Genomic DNA, 21,526 nt, shown 5'->3' with positions numbered 1-21,526 from the left:
CTGACTTCTGATTTTTATAACACTTTCGCCTACCACATACTGTTATTTATTCCCTTAGTTTAACTTCCTTCTGTTTATGGTTTCACTGACCTGCTAATTATCCTTCGTCACCTTTGCTATATTTGTCTTCGGGTTGCTTTTTGATCTAAATTTTATGAAGGAATCAGAGTGGCAGCCTCCTTTTAGCTGGCTCCTCCATTTGTTTTTACGCTACGTGGTACCCCGTTGTCATGTTAATCTTGTCTTCACACTGTTTTATTTACAGGGATCGTTTCTGAATCTTGGTAGAATGTCACAGACCAAATAACCACGAGTGACTTTTCATAAGTTGACACTTCACCAGTGCACATTTGAACGACACTTCATTCACATACATCTATGTAGGTTTCTATTTTTTGCTTTTCCTCTTTCCCCTTTTTCTCCCCCTCCCCCTTTCTCCTCTTATTACTGTATCAATGATGCATATATCAGTGATGCATATAGGGAAAAATAACCCATGCTATAATTACACAATGCTGGGTTCCATATTAGGTGCTACAACCCAAGAAAGAGATCTAGGTGTCATTTATTTATTTATTTATTTATTTATTTAACAGTTTTATATACCGAATTTCTTGTAACAGGATTACAAATCAAAACGGTTTACATAGTCATAGTGTCATAGTGGATAACACATTGAAATCGTCGGTGCAGTGTGCTGCGGCAGTCAAAAAAGCAAACAGAATGTTGGGAATTATTAGAAAAGGAATGATGAATAAAACGGAAAATGTCATAATGCCTCTGTATCGCTCCATGGTGAGACCGCACCTTGAATACTGTGTACAATTCTGGTCGCCGCATCTCAAAAAAGATATAATTGCGATGGAGAAGGTACAGAGAAGGGCTACCAAAATGATAAGGGGAATGGAACAACTCCCTATGAGGAAAGACTAAAGAGCTTAGGACTTTTCAGCCTGGAGAAGAGACGACTGAGGGGGGATATGATAGAGGTGTTTAAAATCATGAGAGGTCTAGAACGGGTAGATGTGAATCGGTTATTTACTCTTTCGGATAGTAGAAAGACTATCCGAAAGATGAAGTTAGCATGGGGCATATTTAAAACTAATCGGAGAAAGTTCTTTTTTACTCAATGCACAATTAAACTCTGGAATTTGTTGCCAGAGAATGTGGTTCGTGCAGTTAGTATAGCTGTGTTCAAAAAAGGATTGGATAAGTTCTTGGAGGAGAAGTCCATTACCTGCTATTAAGTTCACTTAGAGAATAGCCACTGCCATTAGCAATGGTTACATGGAATAGACTTAGTTTTTGGGTACTTGCCAGGTTCTTATGGCCTGGATTGGCCACTGTTGGAAACAGGATGCTGGGCTTGATGGACCCTTAGTCTGACCCAGTATGGCATTTTCTTATGTTCTTAATACTTCTGGGTTTCGAGTATTTCTTGACGCTCACTTTTCTTCACTCTATGTCCCCTTGATCCTCTCTTTATAGGAGATGCAGTGATTTTATCAACCTGCTTCTTACTACCATTATTTTCTACGATTTAACATCCTTCTTCACACACATTAGAATGGTGCTCTTCCAATTGTAAGTTCCCTTCTGGTTTCCATTTGAGCCTTCATTTATCTGTAATTGGTCCTTTGAAATTTGTTTTAACTTGAGTGATGTGTTATTTAAGGTAATTGGTTCAACCCCCCCAAATTCCCCTTGATGTATCTAATGGGGTATGTATTTCTTTGTGTTTTTACAGTTGCCTCTGTAGCTATGCCATCCTTTCTTTGGTCCTAACAATTGTTCAATTGATTTTGTTTTCGCAGACACAGTTCTCAAGAATGTAATGCTGCTTTATTTTACCACATGTAATTGGTCCCTCCCAATGCAGCCTTTGTGAAACACGGTCCATGTTGGGGGATTGACAGCTCAACAAAGATTTGGCATTTTGGAATTACTGAACTTTTCCTGTTTAAATTGTTTTTGCTGGTTTGTTTTACATGGACCTTTGCAATTGATTTTGCAACACACCTGTTGCATTTTGACACCATTACCCAGGCCATATCCTGGTGCTGTGGAATATGGAGGATTGGAGAGCAGGTGGGACACCGCTACTGCAAAATAAAGGCCCAGCTCAAGACCAAGGTGGCCAGAAGGAACAAGTATCAATGACAGACAGGAGGAGGAGCTCCTTGTTCCATCATCCTGACCACCATGGAACAGCGTCTGATTGAACTCCTGGGACCAGATGTATTTGAGGGGATGGAAAAGGCACTCCACATCATATGAGCCAGGGACCGGTAAGTTCACCTCACCTGTAAATGTCTAGTCTGCTACAGATGTACACATATTTTGGCATAAAATGCTCACATTGATAGATGGCTTGATACAAAGTGCACATCTTATGCCAAACATTTCATGTGCACTTCTTAGCATTTATACTTAGGTCTTCTTCTTCTTTTCACCCAGGAAATGACTGGTCCCATCTGTCAAGCCCTTACAACCAGCAGCACAGCCCTAGGGACCAGCAATGCAACAGCAGCAGCTCGAACTGCAACCCTCTGATTGGATGCACAGAGACAGTGGGGTGAGGAAGAGGAGGAGGAGCAGCTCCAAAAGCAGCCACCAGAAGAGCAACCTCTTCTTGCACATCTTGGCTACTCCTGCAGCTGGATATGAACTTTAGCCTGATGCCATAGGACCAAGCTTCCTACTCCTCATCTCGCTCAAGCAAGCCCATTCCCCAGACATATCCTACAGACACCCAGCCTGATCAGCCCACCAACTCGGACATGCCAGTGTTGGTCTCACGGACAGTGCATCAACCTCCACCTGCAGCACCAGCAGCAGAGGTACAACAGGTCCGCAAAACCATTGACCACATTGAGAATAGGCATGTCCTTCAACTGCATCATATACGGGCAGAGCTGGTGCTTTTAAGAATGGCTCACACCACGACCACCAATACCTTGCAGACATACACAGCTGCCCTAATGCCTCCAATTACCACCATTGCCACCTCTGTCAAAAACCTGACAACTGCTGAAATGCAACTCTTTCAAAGATTGCCAGAGCTTCTACCAGTGCCATCCCCATCTTCCCAGCTATTGGGATGGCCCAGGGGTAGACTTTCCAAACGACTGCTAAAAGCTGAAGTGAGGAAAAGGGCTGGGAGACCTCCCCCCAAGTATTAACCCTTTTAAAGGGTTTCACATTTCACTCAATGGAACAAGCCAGGCTGAGCCTCACAACAGAGTTCCTGTGCTAGCTAGATTTTTTGGGTTAGTGTGGGGGGAGGGGCACATTTATTTTAAAAAAAAACCCCCACCCCAACCCTTAAATTTTACTTTCTTACACCCCCCCCCCCCCACCATCCCAATCCCTCCCCAAGACTTACTAATAGTCCCTGGTGGTCCAGCGGGGTCCCGCGAGCGATCTCTCCCTCCATGCTGTTGGGCCTGCTATGACTCAAAATGGCACCAATAGCCTTGCTACTGGCCGATAGCTTTGCTACCGGTGCCATTGGTCAGCCTCTGTCACATGCTCCTACCATGTGACAGGGGCTGACCAATGGCACCAGTAGCAATGGACGGCTGGCGCCATCTTGTGCTCCTGCCATGTGACAAGGGCTGACCAATGGCACCGGTAGGCCCTGTGACATCATAAGGGCAAGGCTATCGGCACCATTTTGAATACTGGCAGCCGACGGCCCAAGTGCAGGAGATCGCTCTGGACCCCTGCTGGACCTCCAGGGACTTTTGGCAAGTCTTGGGGAGGTCAGAAGTCCCCTGTCACATGGTAGGAGTCCCTGTCACATGGTCACAGGCGTGAACAAGAGTATGCTGGATTTTAATAGATACGCGCCTAGCCGCGCGTATCCTTTAAAATCTGGGGTCGGCGTGCGCAAGGCTGTGCAAAATTGGCAGCCTGTGCGCGCCGAGCCGCGCAGCCTGCCTCTGTTCCCTCTGAGGCCAAACCGAAATCAGAGCAGCCTCGGAGGGAACTTTCCTTCCACCCCCGCACCTTCCCCTCCCTTCCCTTACCTAACCCACCCCCAGCCCTGTCTAACCCTCCCACCTTTGTTTGAAGAGTTACGCCTGCCCAAGGCAGGCATAACTTGAGCGCGCCGGCTACACAATTCCCCGGCCCAGGAGTAGTTTCAGAGGCCTCAGCCCCGCCCCCGAAACGCCCCCAGGCTGGAACCATGCCCCTGGCCCCACCCCCAGATGATGCGCCGCCACGCCACGCCCCCAACATGCCCCCAACACGCCCCCCCAGGAAAGCCCCAGGATTTACGTGCATCCCGGGGCTTGCGCGTGCTGCCGAGCCTATTCAACATAGGCTCGGCGCGCACAGGGGGAACTTGGGCAGGTTTTTGGGGGGTACGCGCATATCTTATGCGCGTACCCCTTTGAAAATCTGCCCCTGTGGGATGAATGCATAATTAGTCAGCTCTAAGTCTTGCATGGGAAGAACACCTTGGGCCGGAGTTTAAAAAGGTTATTTTCAAAAGGCCCGGTGACGCGTGTAAAGCCTCGGGACACGTGTAAGTCCCGGGGCTTTACTAAAGGGGCAGGAAGGGGATGGGGCGGGGGCAGGGTCAGAGGCTCCAGGCACAGCGGCCATTTGCTGCTGTGCTAGGGATCGCGTGCTGGCAATCGGCCGGCGCTCGCAAGTTACTTCAGCCCCAGGGCTGAAGTAAATTTAGAAACAAAAAAAAGAAGAAAAAAAAGGTAGGAGGGAAAGGGCGGGGGAGGTATGGGAAGGGAAGGTGGAATGGGGGTTAAGGGAATGGGGGAAGGCAGCGCGGCTTGGCGTGGGCTCGGCCCGCGCATGGTGCATAATTTAAGACTAATCGGAGAAAAATCTTTTTCACTCAACGCACAATAAAGCTCTGGAATTTGTTGCCAGAGGATGTGGTTAGTGCAGTTAGTGTAGCTGGGTTCAAAAAAGGTTTGGATAAGTTCTTGGAGGAGAAGTCCATTAACTACTATTAATCAAATTTACTTAGGGAATAGCCACTGCTATTAATTGCATCAGTAGATGGGATCTTCTTAGTGTTTGGGTAATTGCCAGGTTCTTGTGGCCTGGTTTGGCCTCTGTTGGAAACAGGATGCTGGGCTTGATGGACCCTTGGTCTGACCCAGCATGGCAATTTCTTATGTTCTTATAATTGTGTACCCCCTTGCGCACGCTGACCCTTGATTTTAGAACTTGCACGCGCCTGCGTACACAAGTTATAAAATCGGGTGTACATGTGTGCGCGCCGGGTAGCGCACGCACCCTTTTAAAATCTACCCCTTTCTGTACACAGTAAACTGAAGAAATTATTTTGATAACAGGAAATGCTTAAAATTCATTTTTATGACATGAAATGCATGTGAATAATTAACTGTTGGAGAGGGAAGACTCTTAGACTATACCAAGCTGCAAATAAAAGATATTCCTAGTTAAATTCAGAGATAAAAAGTAGTTGTATTAATTGTAGTTGCCAGCATGTCGACTGCAATGTGTGTTGCAACATTATTTTCTCCTGTGTTCAGTTTCTGACTACCTTATTGAATTCAGGGTAAGAGGGCATCCTGGTATAGACCCTCCTGAACAAAAATACAAACATAACCCCCAGAACATACTTAGGTACAAATTTGTTCTCCTTTATATCTTTCCACTTCCTTTATCCCAATCACTGGTATACATTACATATCCTACTGTAGGACTGACTTGTACTACAGAGATATCCAAGGACAAAGACAACCTGGCATATCCATTTTGCTCAGTGTTCTTTCCTACTGCTGAGAAGAGAGCAATCAATCACTAAGAGGATATATTTGTTAGGCTACTTAGTGTATCATTCTGAGGGTTTTGACAAAGATGACTTGAAATCTCAATTTGTTATGAGGTGTTTTATTTGTTTGAGGGTTTTTTGTTTTTTTTTTGACCAGGCAGTTTCCTCCTGCATTTTTGAGCCTCAAGTTTAATCAGAACCATAGCTGGAATTGGGTGCAATGAGCCTTCATTTGCAACTGCCTAGAGATTTTCTGCTCTGTTTAATTTCTCTTCCCATTTGCCACAACAGTCTTCGGTCAGGCATCATGCACCAGGGCTTCCTTCTTTGCAATCTGGGCCCTAACTCTGGCCACTGCATGTCACTATTGTGCAATGACTATGACTCCAGGGCTATAAACACCACTTGTGTGGTAGTCCAGGTCCTAGCTGACCTGGAAGCAGAAGAACTGAACTAGGAATCAAACCCAGGCCCCTTGCATGCTTTCGTTAAGCCACCAGGCTGGCCTTTGTTGTAAAATTTTGAGACATGACTAATAGAGACGTGGATTTGTTTGAAATGAATGTGCAAAATGCAACAGATGAGTCAACTGTTGGTTCAATTCACTGTTTCCAAAATGAATGACTGGTGCCTCTAAAAATGTTTGAAATTGTTTTCAGATTCATTACAGTCTCTGGAGCAAGTAAAACTGCAATTTTTTTCTCTTTTAACCAGATGGAGCAGAACTGGGATGGAAAGGGACAAAGAAAAGGAAAAATGAATCAAGGTGAAGCACCTTTTCAACCAGCAGGTCCTAGTGTATCTTCGTTATTTTTTTTAACCTGAAAGTGAAAGAAAAACCTAACTATTTTGTTGTCATTTTTTTGTTGGATTTCAGGCAGGTTTTGATTCTGAAACTTTTTCTCAGAATGAAAGAAAAGTTTTAAAAAAGATGTATAAAAGAAAGTAAAAGCAAGGTGGGCTGTTGCCTGTTATTGCAGTGGCACTATACTGTGTCAGAGGAGACACTGTAAACTCTCTATTGGCTGATAAAAGGTTACTATATCATTCAACAGGGGTAAGAGTATGTAGAACCGTGAGTAGAGAGAGATCGGTGTTTCACAACTGTATTATACAGCAGTTTTGTTCTGACTTTCTGGGTATGGAAAGGAGTCAGTGTACTGCGATTGTGATTCTTTTATAAACTGTGTCACTTAGTTACATGTGTAAGTCTATAGTCACCAAGAAGAATGTGGCATGCTTTATTTCTTTTTTTTTTATTCTTAATTTTCAATAAAGAACATACATTAATTGTATATGGATTATGATATTCCATATAATTATAATTATTAAATATTACAGGGGTAATAATATCCTCATTTTCTGTATTTTCTCAAGGCAATTCCAGGGAAAAGAATTTTACATGAGCGATTTAAGGAATCACATTAAAGAGAAGTTTAAAACTTTTCTCATTACATTCAGAGATAAACAACTTAGGGCCTTATTTTCCAAACGTATCGCACGCGGTAAGAGACGTTTCGCATGCGATACCAAAATGGGGGCGGAGTTGGCCCCGGAAGAGGAGGAGTCGGGGCGTCACCGGGGCCGACTCTGCGACGACGGCGCACACAGCGAAAAGGTAGGTGCCTTTTCGCTGCCTATTTCGCTCCCAATAGCTACACCTCCTATGGTGGCGCTATTGGGTGCTAAACCAGCAGCGATCGCACCGCGACAGTGCGATCGCTGCCGGCTAGTGCAGGCCCACCCCCGGTTTCGGCCTCCCCACCCCTCATCTAAAGTTTTGCAGGCCTGCGATACTTTAGAAAATGAGGCCCTTAGACCTTAATTATTGCCCTATTAACCATTTCCTGCACTTGGGGGGTGAGAATCCAGGAAAGATTGAAATTGAGATACTTCATGAAACACGTATTTCTGTTCCCGAATATTTTAATTCGCATCTGGAAGGGAATTTAAATATAAATGTAGCCCCCCTTAATAGAATTTCTGATTTTAACTTCAGAAACTCTTTCCTTTTTAATTGAGTGGTCCTTGAGAGGTCTGGATAGATCCATACCTGTTGTCCGTGAAACCTCTCAAGACGATGCCTGAGAAATAACCAGAGAACAGTATCCCTCTCTGTTGGGAACAAGAAGGATATAAAAAGTGTACTCCTAGTAGATATATCAGTATCGATAGATGTTTCTATCACCTCAGTCAAATTTATTGGCTCCTCTGATTGTATATTTTCCAATTGATCTTTTCTATTTCTTAAGGTATATAGTAAGCCTTAGCTAAGGCAGGTAACGATTGTTGAGGTATTTTTAATATATATTGCATATAATCCTTAAACATTTTAGCAGCTGATCTTAAATTCTGCAAAGGAAAATTCAATACCCTAAGATTAGAGTACCTTAATGAATTTTCAAGAAATTCTAATTTCTTTTCATTAATCACTTCAGATTTAACCATTGTTTTTTTGTATCTTTTCCACCTTTCCCAAGCTATCTTCAACTGTAGCTACTTTATTATTACAAGCAGAAACTGAATTCTCTACATTTACTATTCTCTGTTGGAAATTATTAGTATTCAAAGTTAATTTTATTATTGCCTATTCCAAGGACTTAATTGCAGACCATAATGTGTCCATAGTGACCTCTGAAGATTTTGGATGTAGAATAATCTCTAATTCTGCCCTGGTTTCTTCCTTACCCCCTGTGGGAAGGTCTCCACTCCTTACAAGTTCTTTCATATTTTTACTTATATCCTCAGTACCCTCATCCAGCATGAGAGGGCCAGTAAGATTTTCTACCTTTATACAAGGTGGGGAGGGAGTCATAGGTGTTCTGGGACTTAAAGAGATGGCTTCAGCTTGTAGATTTACTTCTCGTTCTGAAGCTTCATCTACTGCGGCTCCTTCCACCGGCTTGTCAGTTGTTGCCATGAAAAAGGAGGATATTTGAGGCTGAGATGGAGTGGATAAGGGAGTTGAGGTTTGAATCTCCCTTAACCATGCCTTTCCTTTTGTATGAGGCATACCTTAATAGTAACTAGTTATTCCAAATTCTCCTTCTTCATGGATCTCTGTTTAATTGTCAATTCCCTGGATTAAATGGGGCTTGAGGAGAGAGTAATAGAAAGTAAAGTTACTTACAAAGTCTCTTTAAACCGCTTCACTTATCAGGGAGTCCCTCCGATCCTGAAGTTTAAGGAAAAAGTTCAAAGCCGCGCGCCCCTTTGGCGCGAGCGGCTTCGGCAGTGCACCGGCGGCAGTGCATCGGCAGCTCCAGCGTGCGCCGCAGGAGGGGCCGCTTTTGTAGGTCTTCCGGGGCCCTAAAATGATGTCACCAGCATGACTCCAATTCGCCACTTCAGGGTCGGGGCTACACCAACTCCCTCTCAAGGTTCCACAGGCAAAGAAATTCAGGTAATAGTTTAGCAGTTCCTCGAGTTACCTCTCTCCTCTCCCCAAGGATTAACTGCAGGAGGGGCCGCTTTTGTAGGTCTTCCAGGACCCTAAGGTGACTCAGATTCGCCGCTTCAGGGTCGGGGCTATGCCAACTCCCTCAAGGTTCTGCATGCTTTATTTCTAACAAAAGTGTGTCTACTCTGCTGTTTGTGGGTGTCCACATTAGTACTGGATGTACAGTATACTTCAGGGGTGGCCAACTCCAGCACTGAGCCACAAAAGACTTCGTTTTCAGGATATTGTAAATGACAGTCATCGCCGCTGTGCAGGTCCAACTCTCCTTGAGCTCAGGGTTCTCTTCCAATTTAAGCTCTGCTTCTACCTCCATTTGGATGGCCTCAGCTAATAGAGATGTGTATCGTGTGATCGATTGTCTTAACGATCGATTTCGGCTGGGGGGGGAGGGAATCGGATCGTCGCTGTTTTGTTTTTTAAAATATCGTGTAAATCGTAAATCGGTGGAGGGCAGGAAAACCGGCACACTAAAACATCCCTAAAACCCACCCCGACCCTTTAAAATAAATCCCCCACCCTCCCGAACCCCCCCCAAAATGTCTTAAATTACCTGGGGTCCAGTGGGGGGTCCCGTTGTGATCTTCCACTCTCGGGCCACGAGTGCGTTGATAGAAAATGGCACCGGAGCTACCTTTGCCCTGTCATATGACAGGGCAAAGGTAGCGCCGGCGCCATTTTGGTTCCTGTCCCCAACGTCACGAGCATAGAAGATCGCTCCCGGACCCCCGCTGGACCCCCAGGGACTTTTGGCCAGCTTGGGGGGGCCTCCTGACCCCCACAAGGCTTGCCAAAAGTCCAGCGGGGGTCCGGGAACGACCTCCTGCACTCAAATCGTGTTGCTGTAATGAAAAATGGCACCGGCCATATGGCCGGCGCCATTTTGCCGTACGGCAATATGGCCATATGGCTGGCGCCATTTTTCATTACGGCAACACGACTCGAGTGCAGGAGGTCGTTCCCGAACCCCCGCTGGACTTTTGGCAAGTCTTGTGGGGGTCAGGAGGCCCCCCCAAACTGGCCAAAAGTCCCTGGGGGTCCAGTGGGGGTCCGGGGAACGACCTCCTGCACTCGAATCGTGTTGCCGTACGGCCGCCTCCTGACCCCCCCCCCCCCCCAAGCTGGCCAAAAGTTCCGGTTGGGTCCAACGGGGGTCCCGGAGCGGAGGCGCGGTGAATCACGTGACGTCCACGTCACTCCGATGTGACGCCGACGTCACGTGCTCCTCGCAAAGGAATACAGGAATGGCTTCCTGACTCCCCGCTGGACCACCAGGGAGTTTTGGTAAGTCTTGGGGGGGTCAGGAGGGTGGGGGGTTTAAGTGTTTATTTAGGTTCGACGTATTCAACATAGCTATGTTGAATAAGTTGGAAATCGCGATCGTTGCGCCTCATCACTTTTTTAAGTTAAAAAAAAAATAAGTTGCGTTTTACATATGCGTTCAAAATGAATGCACACCCCTATTAAATATCGCTTCTAACGATTTTTGACGATTTAAAATATATCGGATGATATTTTAAATCGTCAAAAAACGATTCACATCCCTATCAGCTAATTGTATAATCAGGGTCTTTCCTCTGGGCTCCAGGTCCTCTTCACCTTTAGCCGCCATCTCTCTATTCCTTTTTCCTTTTTAATTTTTAATTTCAGCCTCCTGGGTTAAGGTTTTCTTTCCTTTTCTCCTCTTACTTTTCACCCTGGCTCTTTGCTTCTCCTCAGGTGGGTCCCTCTTTATCCTCAGTACTAAGCTAAACTCCATCTCCAGTGGGCCATCCCCATTTTGACCATTACCTGGGGAGTCCCCTACTGATATGCTGTCAGTGGTCTCAACCTTATGTCTGGTCATAACAGTTCTTTGCCCCTCTAAAGTTAGGCCCTCTGTTGTAGTTAAAAAAAATTTCCGGGGGAAAGTCAATCCCATTATTTCCCGTACTTGTTTCCCTATACCAACCAGGCTCTACTTCCTTTTCCGGCTCTGCTAATTGACAAGACCCTCTCAAGGACCTGGGATCACTAGAAAATGGACCACGCTGGGAAACAACCCTTCCCTGCTCTATCCCTTCTTGTTTATTGTGATCCCCTCAATGCTCACGGGTTGCCTTGTCTCCACCAATACAGCAAGGAATGCCATCTGCAGCACCCCTTTTAGGGTCACTTGCCTTACTGAGTTCTGGACAACCTCCTGTATCCTCCCACTCACCACCTATTTGTGGAGGATTTTCAGGGACTTGCTTTCCCTCTACCCACATTTTATACAGTACATCCAATGGGTCTTTAGGACAAGCCCACTCCATGTGGCTTTCCTCACCACAGATCCCATATATCCTAGAAATTCCCTAAAAACATCACTCCTTTCTTCCTCCCCCTGGAAGATATTCAGGGACATTCCTTTCACTGGCCCATTCACATCCCCTTTTTTCAGCTTAGTATTCCTACTAAAAGATTCCCAGCTGGGGCTTCCCCGTTCCCGAAACAACTTCTTAACAGAGGGGTCAACATCACAACATACTCTCCTCAGCTGGCCATAACAACCTCCTTTCCCCAAGTTATTAGAATCCAACTTGACTAACTTTTCCCGGTTCCACCAACTTCCATGTTCTGCACCCCAAGGGTAGGCTGCACCAAACAGTCCCGACCAGTGTTCTGCTCAAGTCCTCCATTTCTTGACTCACTTAGCCATCCACCCGTCCTGTAGGCAGTCCTTGGTCAGCTTCACCATGAATTTCCTTCACGAGGTCAGTAAGAGTACCTGTACACCGTCTCCATGACACTGCTCCTCCAGTCAGCAAACTTCAGATATCCCACTGCTCCCACCCTATGTAAATGACCATCATTGCCACTGTGCAGGTCCAACCCTCCTTGAGCTCCGGGTTCTCTCAGCGTCTGGTCATCGGTCCCCTTTGCAACGTCCAGCAATGTTTCCGCTCCCTGGCCCAATGAGTTCTCAGCAAAAAGAGAACAAAACAAATTCCAAAACAAAGGGAAGGTTTTTAATCCACATGCTCACCTTCCTGGCAACATGGTTGCTGTCCTTCTCTCCCTGTCCGAAACAAAGTCCTCTGAAAGCCACCAGTAGCATGGTCCACTCCATCCTTGTCAGTTCCTGGAGGAAGACTGAAACTGCTCTGGCTTTGGCTCTTTTTAAAGGATGGAGACTCCTCCCCTGCTAGCCACTGATTGGGTCCTGGGTCTTCACCCTTTTCCTCTCCTCCCCTTGTGTCCAGGGATTGGTTCTCAGGTCTTCACCCTTTTCCTCCCACACCTGGGTCTCTGGTTTCTCTGATGCCACAGGGGAAGGAACCAGCATGACTGACTGTGTCACTTTGTATTTCTTCCCCCTTCCCTGGGGTTTTTAGTTCTGGGGACCTTTCTGGTCCCTGGGATTTTAACCTTCCTCCTGGCTGGCATAGTGACCCTATCACAATACCCGCAATGAATATTCATGAGATAGATCTGCATACAGTGGAAGCAGTGCATGAGAATCTATCTCTTGTATATTCATTGTGGATATCCCAAAAACAGGCCTGTTTGTGGCTCTTGAGGACTGGAGTTGGCCACCCCTGGTATACTGCATTATAACACTAAAAACTCCACACCACTATAAGTGATCTGTGTGTTTCAAATTCTATGATGCTACTGACGTCAAAAGGTAGATGTGGCAATGGGATAGGAAGAGAAAAGACTTTTCTTCCTCCGATACCTAATACGGTGAGTACAAGAAGCACTATTGATAGGCCCAGGAGTCCCCCAACCATGATAAAGAAAGTTTTAAAAAAGGCTCCAGGGGTGATCCGGGTAACTACAGACCAGTGAGTCTAACTTCAGTGCCGAGAAAAATAGTGGAAACTATTCTCAAGATCAAAATCATAGAGCATATAGAAAGACATGATTTAATGGGACACAGTCAACATGGATTTACCCAAGGGAAGTCTCACCTAACAAATCTGCTTCATTTTTTTGAAGGGGTTAATAAACATGTGGATAAAGTTGAACCGGTAGATGTAGTGTATTTGGATTTTTCAGAAGGCGTTTGACAAAGTCCCTCATGAGAGGCTTCTAAGAAAACTAAAACGTCATGGGATAGGTGGCGATGTACTTTCGTGGATTACAAACTAGTTAAAAGACAGGAAACAGAGAGTAGGATTAAATGGTCAACTTTCTCAGTGGAAAAGGGTAAATAGTGGAGTGCCTCAGGGATCTGTACTTGGACTGGTACTTTTCAATATATATATAAATGATCTGGAAATGAATACGACAAATGAGGTTATCAAATTTAAGGATGATACAAAATTATTCAGGGTAGTTAAATCACAAGTGGATTGTGATACATTACAGGAGGACCTTGCAAGACTGGAAGACTGGGCATCCAAATGGCAGATGAAATTTAATGTGGACAAGTGCAAGGTGTTGCATATAGGGAAAAATAATACTTGCTGTAGTTACACAATGTTAGGTTCTCTGAAAAAAAAAAAAAAAAAAAACTTAAGACATGGCTCTTCATCCAGGCCTTCACTTAACCTACAGTTCCAGCAATTCCTCACTAATTCAGACACTGACTCCTACCTAAACTCTCTGACAAGTGTAGCCTATACACTTATGCCTCTTCTCATCATATTATTGTATTATCTAATTTGTTCAGTTATGCCTTCTATCGCTCCGGCTATCCTAGCCCTCCAGGTTAATACCCCTTGTTATATGTAACTTTCATTTCTTGTTATATGGTTGACTTTGTTATTCCCCTCATGTTATCTGTAAACCGATCTGATATGAATTTTCTTTCATGAAGGTCGGTATATAAAAATGTTAAATAATAATAATAATAATAATATTAGGAACTACCACGCAGGAAAAAGATCTAGGCATCATATTGGATAATACTTTAAAATCGTCAGCTCAGTGTGCTGCAGCAGTCAAAAAAGCAAACAGAATGTTAGGAATTATTAGGAAGAGAATAGTTAATAAAACGGAAAATGTCATAATGCCTCTATATTAGGGATGTGAATCAGGCTTCGGACGATTGAAAATATCAGACGATATTTTCAAAATCATCAGAAATCGGAGGCTTCCCCAAAACGATAGGAAAACCCCACGATATTGATCGTGGGGGTTCTCTTATCATTTTGGGGGAGGGCGGGAAAAACGGCACACAAAAATAACCCCTAAACCCACCCCGACCCTTTAAAACTAATCTCTTAGCTTCCCTCACCCTCCCGACCCCCCCCAAAAACCTTTTACAAGTACCTGGTGGGCCAGTGGGGGTCCTTGGAGTAATCTCCCGCTCCCAGGCCGTCGGCTGCCACTAATCAAAATGGCGCCGATGGCCCTTTGCCCTTACCATGTGACAGGTATCCGTGCCATTGGCCGGACCCTGTCACATGGTAGGAGCACTGGATGGCCGGCGCCATCTTGTGCTCCTACCATGTGACAGGGGCTGACCAATGCCCCTGAGGCAGCCGTTTTGAAATGGCGAAACTCGGCCAGAGTCGGGCTACCCTTGTGTCTCCACTCCAATAAAGGATTTATTCTAGACTACAGGCATCTATTTTCTTCTTTACAACCTGACAGCTATCATAGATCGCCTTCCTTTGTGCTTTTTGGATCATTCACTGCTATACATTCTAATTCTCCCATCTTAGACTTCTGGCATTAGCATAGAAACATTTCAAAGTTTGTTTTTTGTTTATATTTTCATTCTGCTTTTTAATTGATAGGGATAAGTTAGAATTTTTTTAGCTCATGTGAGTTTTTAGTTACAGGAACTTGGACTACTTTTCTTATTATTGGAACCTCACTGTCGGGATGCCCTAATTCTAATGCATCATTAGTATCCTTTGAAGATAACTCCCTCTGAACCATGCGCTGCTGAGCGACTGTCAGCTTTCCCATTTGTTCTAGTTTAAAAGCTGTTCTATCTCCTTTTTAAAGGTTAGCGCCAGCAGTCTGGTTCCACCCTGGTTATGGTGGAGCCCATTACTTCGGAAGAGACTCCCCCTTCCCCAAAAGGTTCCCCAGTTCCTTACAAAACTGAATCCCTCTTCCTTGCACCATCGTCTCATCCTCGCATTGAGACTCCGGAGCTCTGCCTGCCTCTGGGGACCTGCGGGAGGAAGAGGGAGCATTTCAGAGAATGCTACCCTGGAGGTTCTGGATTTAAGCTTTCTACTTAAATGGGAATGGTGAATAAAACGGAAAATGTCATAATGCCTCTGTATCACTCCATGGTGAGACCGCACCTTGAATACTGTGTACAATTCTGGTCGCCGCATCTCAAAAAAGATATAATTGCGATGGAGAAGGTACAGAGAAGGGCTACCAAAATGATAAGGGGAATGGAACAATTTCCCTACGAGGAAAGACTAAAGAGGTTAGGACTTTTCAGCTTGGAGAAGAGACGACTGAGGGGGAATATGATAGAGGTGTTTAAAATCATGAGAGGTCTAAAACGGGTAGATGTGAATCGGTTATTTACTCTTTTGGATATTAGAAAGACTAGGGGGCACTCAATGAAGTTAGCATGGGGCACATTTAAAACTAATCGGAGAAAGTTCTTTTTTACTCAACGCACAATTAAACTCTGGAATTTGTTACCAGAGGATGTGGTCAGTGCAGTTAGTATAGCTGTGTTTATAGCTGTGTTTAAAAAAGGATTGGATAAGTTCTTGGAGGAGAAGTCCATTACCTGCTATTAAGTTCACTTAGAGAATAGCCTCTGACATTAGCAATGGTAACATGGAATAGACTTAGTGTTTGGGTACTTGCCAGGTTCTTATGGCCTGGATTGGCCACTGTTGGAAACAGGATGCTGGGCTTGATTGACCCTTGGTCTGACCCAGTATGGCATTTTCTTATGTTCTTATGTTCTAACCTAAGATCCTAAATTTGGCTTCCAGAACCTCCCTCCCACATTTTCCTATGTTGTTGGTGCCCACATGTACCATGACAGCTGACTCCTCCCCAGCACTGTCTAAAATCCTATCTAGGTGATGCATGAGGTCTGCCACCTTTGCACCAGGTAGGCATGTTACCAGGCGATCCTCATGCCCACCAGCCACCCAGCTGTCTACACTACATTCCTAATAATCGAATCACCAACTATGACGGCCGACCTAACACTTCCTTCCTGGGCAGTAGGCCTTGGGGAGATATCCTCGGTGCGAAAGGACAATGCATCACCTGGAGAGCAGGTCCTTGCTACAGGATTCTTTCCTGCTGCACCAGGTTGATGGTCTCTGATCATAAGACCTTCATCCTCCAAGGCAGCACCAGGGCTGCCAGTCTGAAGTTGGGACTTGGCTACTATGTCCCTGAAGGTCTCATCTATATACCTCCCTGTCTGCCTCAGCTCTTCCAGGTCTGCCACTCTAGCTTCCAGAGATCGGACTCATCCTCTGAAAGACAGGAGCTCTTTGCATCGCATGCACATGTACAATTTCTCATCGGTGGGTAAAAAATCATACATGTGACACTCGATGCAAAAGACATAAGAACATAAGAACATGCCATACTGGGTGAGACCAAGGTTCCATCAAGCCCAGCATCCTGTTTCCAACAGTGGCCAATCCAGGCCATAAGAACCTGGCAAGTACCCAAAAACTAAGTCTATTCCATGTTACCGTTGCTAGTAATAGCAGTGGCTATTTTCTAAGTCAACTTAATTAATAGCAGGTAATGGACTTCTCCTCCAAGACTGGGAAGCCCCCCTCTTGCTGCTGGACTGCTGCCTTCATCTCAAATTTGTTCAGTTCCTAGTTAAGTTTTAGGTTGCTATCAGGCCGATACAGTACAGTGCGCTCCAACGGAGCGCACTGTTAGCCGGCATTTGGACGCGCGTTTTCGATGCGCTAGTTTTACCCCTTATTCAGTAAGGGGTAATAGCGCATCCAAAATGCGCGTCCAACCCCCCCCGAACCTAATAGTGCCCGCAACATGCAAATGCACGTTGATGGCCCTATTAGGTATTCCCGTGCGATTCAGTAAGTAAAATGTGCAGCCAAGCCGCACATTTTACTTTCAGAAATTAGCGCCTACCCAAAGGCTGGCACTAATTTCTCCAGGCACCGGGAAAGTGCACAGAAAAGCAGTAAAAACTGCTTTTCTGTGCACCCTCCAACTTAATATCATGGCAATATTAAGTCGGAGGTCCCGAAAGTTTCCAAAAGTAAAAAAAAAAAAAAATTTGAAATAGGCCCACAGCTCGCAGGTTGAAAACCGGATGCTCAATTTTGCAGGCGTCCAGTTTCCGAACCCGTGGCTGTCAGCGGGCTCGAGAACCGATGCCGGCAAAATTGAGCGTCGGCTGTCAAACCCGCTGACAGCCACCGCTCCGTTCCGAAAAGAGACACTAGGGACGTCCTAGTGTCCCTAGCGCCTCTTTTTACCACCGGGACTAATTTAAATAAATGTATTTACTGTATCGCGCACACAGGAGAGTGGGCGCTGGGAGAGTGGGCGCTCGCTTGCTCTTCTGCGTTTTTTACTGTATCGGCCCGTATGGGAGTAGGAATGTATCTAATTAATGTTCTTTAAATGTATTAGTGAATTCACTATATGTCTGGTAGTGGTCTACAGGGGAATGATCAAACTCTCAATAGGTTTGTTTTTTGGTTTGAAAGTGGCACCTACCTATAAATTAAAGGATGAGCTAGGGGTGGGTGGGTGGGTGGGTTGGGAAATACAAATAGTCTAACGTTAGTCAGCCAGAGTGACTCACTGCTCTCTTGATTATCAAATGTTGGTACCCATTCAAACCAAATCACACTATCTCAACACCTTTCCAAGGTGAGTAACTGAACTGAACTTTTCAACCTTTTTATTTAGGTGTACACTGCTCCCTGCTTATTTCTAGCTTCTGGTTACTTTTTTTTTTTTTTTAATATACATACACAAACTTCTGCTTATTAGCTGCCTTACTGACTGACTATTTAAAAATACAGTAACTTCAGTTTATTCCATTCCTTACTGACTATTAAAAGCACAAACACACTAAATAATATTCCCAAATAGTTAACTTTGTCCCAATACTTTTAAAAAAGAAAATTTCCCAAGCAAAAACTTACTGATTCCTTTCAGCCACCAGCAAGGTGATCCTCTCCTCTCAGTGCTCCCAGTTTAGGTTTTCCAGGAAGACAAGGTCCTAGTCCTGAAACTTTCAATCCCACAATACCTGACACTAATTATAAGTGAGAAATACTGTAAGTCTTTGTAGCTAATTAAATGTAAGGAATATTGTTCACGGTGGTGTTCCTAGTAAAATCCTCTCCTGTTTCTCCATCAACCATATTAGTATACATTTTGATTTCTTTCCCGTTGTTTGCAATTTTTAATAGCGATGCATGCCTTATTTTGGGAGAAACACATTACAGCCCTAATATGCAGTTGATCTGCTTTAACAACATCTTATATCCCATTCCATATGCTGCAGTAATGACACCAGTAATTGAAAAGTGATAACCTGTTGTATATCATGTGATACGATATACTAACACCATTTCTCTCCTACTGCAGCGATCATACTGTCGTACATAATAAATTCCACAGAAATCATTAAATTAGCTTATATCTTCACTTTTTTGCTCCATTTACTGAACATTTTTTATCACATCATCCACTGGCTAAAAATTGCATCTTAATTAGAATTATACAGTACATGTTATCAAAATAGTTCTTTTTTTCTGGCACACAGTCTAATAATTAGCCATAGAATATTGAGTTTGTTATTTGTCTGAGAAAATTATGATATGTAATAATTCTGGATCGGATGCATGCACAAAGTAAATTGTCCTGGCAAACAAAGGCAGGTTATGTTGGTAACTATAAAAATAAAAAAGAAATTTAATAAATATGTGAAATAGATGATATATTTTTCTGATTTTATTTGTAGCAGAATGCTTAGTTAATATGTCTGCCATGAAAATACAGTGACTTTGTAGAAAGCTTGATCAGTTCCTTCTAAGCCTTCACGAAGAGCCATGTGGCTTACTGCCAGTGCATTGGACATGCAGAGGGACCTGGATTTGACTCCCAGGTTAGATGTTCTGCTCCCCTGGTCAGCTGTGGAGACAGCATTCACACACCCTTGGCAAGGAGGGGAGTCATAGTCATTGTGCAATTGTGACACCTAGTGGCCATATTTAGAGATTGCAGGGCTCCAGAAGAAGTCCAGGTACATGGCCCCCGCCTGAGGACTGTTACTGTAATAACTGGATTTAAGTAAGTTGAGAGGGGATAAATACCTGGATAGTTGTAAATGAAGGCTCAATACACCAGATCCCAGTCCTATTTCTGATTGAGTAGGAAGAAAGTGCCAGTTCAGAGATTAAACAATCAGGAAAGCCATATATAAAAAGTAATCTGTTCAAAATGATCAATAATTGAATTGCTATAGGAAAAATAAAATACTACCTTCAAAGAACTGCATACACACATCTATATCATTTAATACAAATTTTATATGCATATAGCCCTTGCAGTATGGTCTGGGAGACCCTGTGTGTTGAAGATCCAAAATGGTAGAACCCAAAGATCTGGGTATTCTGTTTATTTCATTTCACTTTGATTAGTATGCACTAACAAAATCAGGGCACACTAAATCAAAATTAGCGTGCACTAAAATGAATTCAAAATGAAAAAGCTAACCAAACAGAAAACAAAGGAAAGAAAAATAAACTATTGTTTTGGCTGCATATCCCTACTGGATGTCTTAGAAAGAGAACAGAGACAGGAATGAAACAGTGGAGACAGAGGAGCATGCTAGAGCAAGCAGCCGGCATGGAGCAGGGGACCTCTGTCTAAAAATGATGCTCCTGGGAGGTTCCTGCTGAACACATTTCAAACTAAGGATGTGCGGAACCAAAAATTTAATTTCAGTTCCTTCATTTGGTTCGTTGTGACCCATATTCATTTGATTAGTTTCAATATTAAAATAAAAAACCATGTATTCATTTCATTACTTACAGTTGAAGGCATCATGAGAGGCAAAGTGGCACCAAAAGTGGCATCAGGACGCTAAGGGACCATAAAGGGGGAATAAAGCAGAAAACTGTGGCAGAAAAAATCCCAAGGTACTAATAAAGATACAAAGAATCAGAAAGAGTGGAATCAAGATTTCAAAAGCATGGGAGAGGTGCACAGCAGCACCCTAGATTGGCAAGAAGTCCTCAAAGTGTAAGAGCTGGAGTATGCCAGGAAGGTACAGGAAGATAGAAGAAGAATATAAAGGTGTAAAATCTGCACATGGCAGCAAGGCTGAGCGGCCCAAGGATCTGAAGTTATAGGATGAGGGGGTGAAGCATTAAAGCAGAGGGGCATGGGAGATGGAAGTCATTCCGTTGGAGCATACAGACAAACATAGAGGGGGATGCCTCTTTCTGTCAAAGTATGGCTTCATCTGGCTGATCCACCAGTCCAGAAGGATATGTTTGTGTCACGGAGTAAGCTAAGCATGCCATAGGTAGGTGGTAGATAGGTACCCAAATGCATAGTACAGAGGAACTGCTAGTGGGCCATGAAATCAGATACAGTTCATGGAGTGGTGCCACAAGTGTGCAGAAAAATGGATAAGTGTGGCAACAGGAAGAGATGGCAGGAAGGTGAGTACCATAGATGAAGAATGACATTAAAATGCTGAGGAGTGTTTCTGTAAGTTTGCAAAACAATTTCTGACTAGGGTGAAATGAAAAGTGGGCAGGTTCTGTAGGGGAAAGGTATTTGGATAGAAACTTAAACAAAGCTGGAGTAGTAGGAAGTAAGCCCCCTCTGGTACCAAGACTGGCTTGGAATGGCAGTGGCAGCAGTGGTGCTGGTATATCTTGAACTTGAATGGTAGGAGCAGAGCAATGCAGTAAGAAGTGTATCTATGTATGTAATACCCACAAAAGTGTCTGCCAGTTCTTGCACATGCACAGAGCAGCAGAGCGAGCGAGCAAGCATCATAATGTGGCAAGAATGGCTTGGAGCCATGCAGCATTTGAGAAATACCTTTGCAGGTAGAAAATATCGCATTCTTAGGTTCTGCAATGTTTATTGGAAATAATTAAGGATCGTGAGACTTGCTAGGACTGTTTTGATATGGTTGAAGGATGACATGATGAAGTTGGAAGTGTCAGGTCTCAGGGGTTGTGGTTGGAGTAAAACAGGCTTAAGTAGGGTATGTCAGGACTGAATGGATATGGTGGAGCATGAGATTCTGCAGCTGGAAGTGTCAGGCCATGGATGGTTGAAGGACATCTTATGACTGCAGCAAGACAGGCTTCTGCAGAATATGTCAGGCCTGGGTAGATATGGTGGAGTATGGCATG

General features: G+C 44.2%; 1 long non-coding RNA gene across 1 annotated transcript; it reads left to right on the top strand.

Moving 5' to 3' along the window:
• Nucleotides 1-2,465: 2,465 nt before the first annotated feature.
• Nucleotides 2,466-6,523, top strand: LOC115073561. Its single transcript, XR_003852050.1, has 2 exons — nt 2,466-2,840; nt 6,488-6,523. It is a non-coding gene; the product is annotated as an uncharacterized LOC115073561 (long non-coding RNA).
• Nucleotides 6,524-21,526: the final 15,003 nt, after the last annotated feature.

Source organism: Rhinatrema bivittatum, chromosome 11 (assembly GCF_901001135.1).
Source record: "Rhinatrema bivittatum chromosome 11, aRhiBiv1.1, whole genome shotgun sequence".
In the NCBI taxonomy this organism is placed as follows: domain Eukaryota; kingdom Metazoa; phylum Chordata; class Amphibia; order Gymnophiona; family Rhinatrematidae; genus Rhinatrema; species Rhinatrema bivittatum.
This window is presented reverse-complemented; position numbering and strand designations above follow the sequence as displayed.